Genomic DNA, 6,761 nt, shown 5'->3' with positions numbered 1-6,761 from the left:
ACACACACACACACACACACACACACACACACACACACACACACCTTTCTAGAGATCTGAGAATCTGTTTATGTCATCCCCACATAGGCTCTGAGGGCCACTGCATTAAAGCACCTGTGAGGAAGTGCAAACATTCTCTGATTCTGCCTTCTTTAAGGTTTTTCCTGAACTTAAGTTTTTAAGCAAAAGTACAGAGTGAGCATTCCCCAGGCCAAATAGCATCCTCATCTAAAAAAATCCCCAAAACTTCCCATCTCTTGCAGTGTTACAGACTTTCCTCAGTGGGTAAGTGGCTAGACATGCGAAGTTACTATCAAGCCACTATGGTTTTTGATACACTGCTGAAATAAGCACAGAAATGTCTTAGAAGTCCATTCACTGCAAAGTTGGGGAATTTGTACGCCCAAGTTTCTCACCTAGGCATAAGAAAACAAGGAAATGTTATGACTGATCCTAATGCTGCTCTCTGCCAACCAGAAATGAGCTGCGTGGAGTAAGGAAAGTATTTGCCTCAGGGCATGCTTTATGTCTTAACACAGGTATGCACTTTCATCTCGCAACTGTTACTGGTAACACATGAGCACTCCTAACGTGAAATCACCTGCAACCAAATTTGACTCTGAACGGTGACCAACAACACTCTTAAGTTTACCTTTAACCTGCTCTTAAAGGAAGTTTGAGAATCCACACCATCAGGGGCTCTACACAGAAGGGATTAAAGACCATGCAGGACTTTCCACAGAAGAATGTACTGGAAAGAAACGGCTACCTCAAGATGCTCCTAGGAAGAACGTTCTCAGACACCTCTGGTTGCCGTATCACAATTCTCTTAACTGTGAGCCCTGACACAGCCATGATTAATTTGTGTATCTCTGGTAACTAACTGCTAATGATCTATTCTGTATCATTTTGTCATTCCCACTAACTGTCCCCTCAGAAATTACTTGGGGTAAGGCACAGAAAAGTTTGTACAAGAGTAAAGTAAGCCCAGATATGTATACCAAGTCCAGTGGATACAGGTATTAGTTATATAATAAGCAATAATTTGGTCTTCAGCCGAGAATTCTCTTTGCATTAGCATTTAGACTTGGACTTTTTAAAAATTTAGTTGTTTCTGATTTTTTATTTTGCTGCTTACTTGTAGTAAATGCAAGTTGGTCACGTTTGCACAAGAACAATGAAAATAATCCAGGGATTTTACTCTAAATTCAAACACCTCCCATTTTACACATTCTAGGAATATCAAATGGGATCATTCATTATGGTCTGTCCCTTCTAAATTACCTAAGGTTTTATTTTGCATTCATTGCTTTCTTGGTTCACAAAACTAATGCTTGGGGTGGAGGGTGGAAAATACAACTAAAAAGACAGAGCATCAATCTGTTTGAGTCCTACAAACCTTCATGTTCTTTTCCCTGAAGCTTCAAGGAAAACGGTTAATTCCTCTGTTAAAATGAACCAGGAGGAATCGCTGACATTTTGCCACATTTGACTTAGTTACAGAATGGGAATTTCATAGGGTTCAACTGATTAACAAAAATATTGTTGCTCCTCAAGGATGAACTGGAAATTTGAAAATTTTCCCTTCTCCCTGAAAGACCATCTATTCCACTCACTCCTTTCCATGCCTCTTGTGGCTCATTTGTACTCCTAATCTACAATAGTCCACAAGAGAATATACATAATTTATTCAAATAACCACTTCTGTTCATGCTCCAAAGACTTTGGACAGAGTGTAAATCACACATCTTTGAGACCTTGAGGGGATTACTGGAAGCTGTCTAAAGACAGAGACAAATCCACTGGGAAAGACCAAAACATAGCACCATGTTTAAAAAAATAAATAAATAAAGGGAAAGCTTTAGGCTTCTGGAGAGAAAGGGGAAAGACGAGACTCATTAACACCCCACAGGAAGTGAGTGGGACAGCCCTGTTTGCGATCTCAGACAGCATGCCTTTGATATCTAGCTTCTGGTTTGTTTGTTTTTTTTAACCATGATTGCTCTCTCAGAGCCATGGTTTTCTTGCTTAATAAGGAGTACGTGTTCAACCCAAATTCTCTTTGAAAATCCCTTCAGCAATGCACAACAGTGGAGTCCTGAAATACAATGTACAGCTCATTAAATTCAGCAGGTCAACCAGTGAGGCAGTATCACCTTGCAAGTAAAAGAAAGAAACCTTCCATCAGGCCAAACTGAGTTTGGCACATGGGTGGGACAGGCTCACTGTCTCCCTTGGATCTGAAGCCCTCTCCAAGAGCCTATCCACCCACTTTCGGATGCACTGGTTGGTTGGTAGAAATCCCCCGGGGTGTCCTGATGTCATGTGCAAAGCACTTTCATTTGGTTATGACTGTCCAATTAGTTGTAAATAAAAGGGGAGAGGACATCATGCTGAGGTCACTCAGCACACCAGTGTGAATTCTTCCTCCTCCTCCTACTCCTTCTCCTCCTCTGGATCCCAAGCTACCTAACGTCCCTGAGCCTTGGCATCTTTCCTAGGGTGATGTTTCCCTACTGCGTGGCTGAGAGGATTGAGTGAGACAGTAGAGGCTGTGTGGTCAGCATGAAGGCCCTAGTCCACAGCGAGTACTTACTGTCAACTCCCCTTCCTCCTCTTCCTCCTCCTCCCCCTCTTCCTCCTCCTCCCCCTCCTCCTCCTCTTCTTCTTCCTCCTCCCCCTGCCATTACCAAAACCACTACCAGGAGAATGTGCCTGCATGTTCATGCAAAATTCCTTCCTAAGCATGGCTGTGAAACTATGGCCTCCCCACTAGCTTGTAGGACCACATCCCAGGTAAACAGCATCCCGGCCATGTCTCCTAAATGGACTGCACCTCTAGGGAATCTTTAGGAGTCCTCATGTGGTCTTGAGCATCTACAATCTCTACCCTGCTCTTTGCTTCCTGGAGTCACGGGCTATGGCCCTGGAGGTTTGGGCCACAAGCACAGGAGAGTCCTCCTGTCTACAGACCCATAGGAAACCAGACATGAAAGAGAACAGACATATGATAATCCCTTTTAGGATGATTTAGTGCCATGGAATGTCAGAGCTACAAGGCCTTTAGAAACCTACTCCTATTACAAGTGAGGAAACTGAGGCCCAGACCCGTAACCCGGCTAATTGCATTGCTAGTTTCCATGGAGGTGAGACCAGAGCCCTGACTGCCCATTTGTAGTCTGGTGCTATTCATATTTCCACTACGTGGTAAGCCTGTTTGGATCTCTTTTAAACCCTGAGGATATAGTCCAGTTCCCATGGTTTTGGCTCACGTTGAATCCACAAATGTTTTCCAAGCACTATTCCAGCACTGCTTTTTGTTTTGTCTACCCCACCCTCCGGGTAACTGCTCCCAACCTCCTATAGACCAGAGATCTGCGTACATGCTAGAAAGCCAAGATATTGGCTGCCAGCAGCAGACCCCACCTAACCCATATACTTCTTTAAAAGCCCTCTATTGCCCAGCCTTTCAAAGGGTTAAGCCATGTTAACCATGTTATTTAAACCAGACCTTCAAAACTTTAAAAACAAATAGACATTTGTTTTATTAAGTGTGCCTAAGGAAAGCACACTAGTTGCTTGTGTGACTTAATTGTCATTTTTTCCCCCTTTTCCTGAGAGCCTAAAAAAGATATTACTAGATTAAGTTGGCTTACTTTTGAAATAGCCAAGAACCAACAGCTCTCATTAGTCACCCCTGTTAGGGCTGCAGATTAAATGTCAGGATGTAGGGTAGACATTTTCCAAAGGAAAACAGGAAAATGCTTTACATGATTTTTAGAGCAAGCCATAGGGAAAGTGAACATTAATAGCCTTCCCCAGACAACTACTGCTACATGTGTGAGTTCCATTAATGAAAGAGCAGTATATACTGTGAATGACCAATTCCTGACAAAGTGTCAAAAAAGCAAACCCTTGGCCTGCTTAAGCCTCCTTGGTTTCCGCTCTTGGGTTCACTCCCTGCCTCCCACTCCACAGGACCTGGGAACCCCTGTACTAAGGAGACCTGTTCCTCAAAGGAAAGGCCCATGGCCAGGTACCAGCACCTGGGATGAGCCTATAACTTAATCATTCTGGTAAGTCACAGAGCCAAGGCCAGAAAAGTTCAATGAGTAAATGAAGGGAGGCAGAGGATTCTAAGACTCTCCAGGGTCTACCACCTTGGGTAGTAGTGAACCAGCAATGGACCATGATGAACTGCCACAGGGAGCTGGACCTTGTCCAAGGAGTGGGTGGCTTTACAGTAATGATTTTACTAGTAATCTGAACAGATTTCTGGAGATCATTCTGTAAGTATCCTTCCCATATTTTTGAAGGACCTTCTTGATTTATGCTGCTTTTCTGCACCTTTCTAGGAAGCCTCATGGATCCCATCCAGGATGAGAGCAAAACAGAAGCCTCTTTGGGAAGGCTGAATGCAGTCTGAACTTTTCACACGAGGGTATCCTGACCCAAACATGCACTGAAGGTGCCACTTCTGGAGTGTTGGGAGTCAGAGAAAAAGCCCAATACCTTCTCTTCTCACAGAGAGTTTACAGAGTTCTTATTTTTGAAACAAATTAACTACATGAATATTTGTTGGTTACCTATTACCTAGTCCTAAAGGGATTTTGCCCTCAAAAATTTAAAGTCAATTCAGAGAAACAAGATAACCAAGTAAGATTATAAAATGGTATGCGGTTAAGGACTACCATAGTAAATAGCTCAGACAAATGGCCTAGACTCTGACTTGGCCACGGGAGTGGTCACTGAAATGTAGAGTTACCGGAGACAGTCTCCTGGGGATGGTGGGAATTAAGCTGGACCTTGGAAAATGAGGCAGATTTGGACACAAGGTTGAGTAGGAAGGATCACCTGGAAGAAAGAACAGCATGAACAAACGCTCAAAGTGATAAGGTTGATGGTATATTGGAACACAGGAAAAGGTAGGCAGTGGGACTTGAATGATGACACAATGAAGAACAAAAGACAAGATTACTGGGCACGGTGGGGCTCGGGTGTGAGGTACCTTAAGGTCATGCTGACCCATTTAGCCTGCCCTGTAGACAATAGCTGATGAGGGGTCATCTGGTGTATGGATGAGAGCTGATGAAGAAAAGAGGGCCTAAGACCAACTCCTGGGAAACTCTAATCCCAGAAAGAGAATCAGAGTTGTTGTCAGAGCATCCAAAGGAAAGACAAAGTGGAGACAGTGGAGCATCTCAAGGATGCTGAGATAGGAAGGTATTTGAGAAAAGTATCATGAGAATTATTTGCTAACAAAATCAAACCTTCTCCTTTCCCACCCATATCTACTCCTCACAGCCTCCGATTTTTATCTCTTTCTTGACTTCAGTCACTTTGTTGCCAGCAGAACAAGACAAACCATGTACATGATCCCTGTCCACAGGGAGTCCTGAGAGGTGGCATGGCAGAATGGGGAAGGGTAGCCTTTTGGGCTAAAAGAAGTGGGTTTGTATCTGGCTGCCACTCATTCACTAGGTAGCATTATGCAAGTTATATTAAGCTTTCTAAGTATTTATGGCCCATCCACATCATCCTTTACCAGGTGTTTCTATGACAACATACCAATTTTGCTTTGGGTAACTACCTAGCCAGCATCACAGTCATACTGGGACTTCAGGAATCTCCACCTGCCACCACTAGGGTCTCTCTCCCTGGAATGTGACCTTGAGCAGAGTAATGCAAGAACACCTAACAGTTCTCAGGTTCAACCTAACAGCACTCCAATGAAACTATGGATCAGCCCCTGCAACCAAGAACCTGGGAGCTGATCCATTCTGTCTTCTAAGCCTGGTTCTTCAGTGTTTCCCAAATTTTTTTTATCTATCCTTACAGTCAGTTACTTTTTATTGTCATAATAGTTAGCGCTTGCATCTTAAGATTAAAAACTCAAACTCCTGGGATGCCAGGGTGGCTCAGTCAGTTGAACATCCAATTCAGCTCAGGTTATGATCTCATGGTTCATGGGTTCGAGCCCCACGTTGGGGTCTGTGCTGACAGCTTGGAGCCTGGAGTCTGCTTCAGATTCTGTGTCTCCCTTTCTCTCTCTGCCCCTCCCACATTTGTGCACTCCCCCCTCCGCCTCTCTCTCTCAAAAATAAATAAATGAACATTAAAAAAAAAAAAAAGAACTTGGAATTCATAGGACTGTTATGAGGATTCCATGTATGGAAGTCTCCAAACACAGGGCCTAGAATATAGAGCCTAAGACAGACCAACTCTAGTGATGTCAAGAAGGAAGCCTGGGTTTTCCTCAGTGCAATCTCCTGTGCTCCCATCGCCATGAGTAATTAAGCCAGGGTGGGGGCCACTGTTCACAAGAGCTTTGACCCTTCTTTACAGTCTTTCCCGTATCCTCCCCCCGACCCACCCCAATTCTAATTGGGACAGGACAGAGGTGGGCAGGGCTGTGCTAGCCTCAATCCTGGAGAGGTAAACCACAGCCAGACCAGACCCCTTTGTTTCTGAAGTATGTGCTGGAGGAAGGTGGGGTCTCCTCTGGCCAAGAGCTAGTTTTCTGCAATTCACAAAGGGCCAAGGAAAACAGCAATAAGAGGAACCATTCATGATCCCCAAGGATTAAGCCCAAGAGCCCCAAGAAGGGTGGAAATAGCCCGGCGAAGAAGAGAGATAAATCAAATGCTGTGGCTGTGTGTCAGCCACTTTAATTACATTTCTTTCCATGCTGTCATCCTTCGTTTTTCCAGCAATATTCTGTTCAACGGTGCCATGGGCTGACTGAGTGCATGCATGTGAAG

This window comes from Panthera uncia, assembly GCF_023721935.1.
Source record: "Panthera uncia isolate 11264 chromosome A1 unlocalized genomic scaffold, Puncia_PCG_1.0 HiC_scaffold_17, whole genome shotgun sequence".
NCBI lineage: Eukaryota > Metazoa > Chordata > Mammalia > Carnivora > Felidae > Panthera > Panthera uncia.
This window is presented reverse-complemented; position numbering follows the sequence as displayed.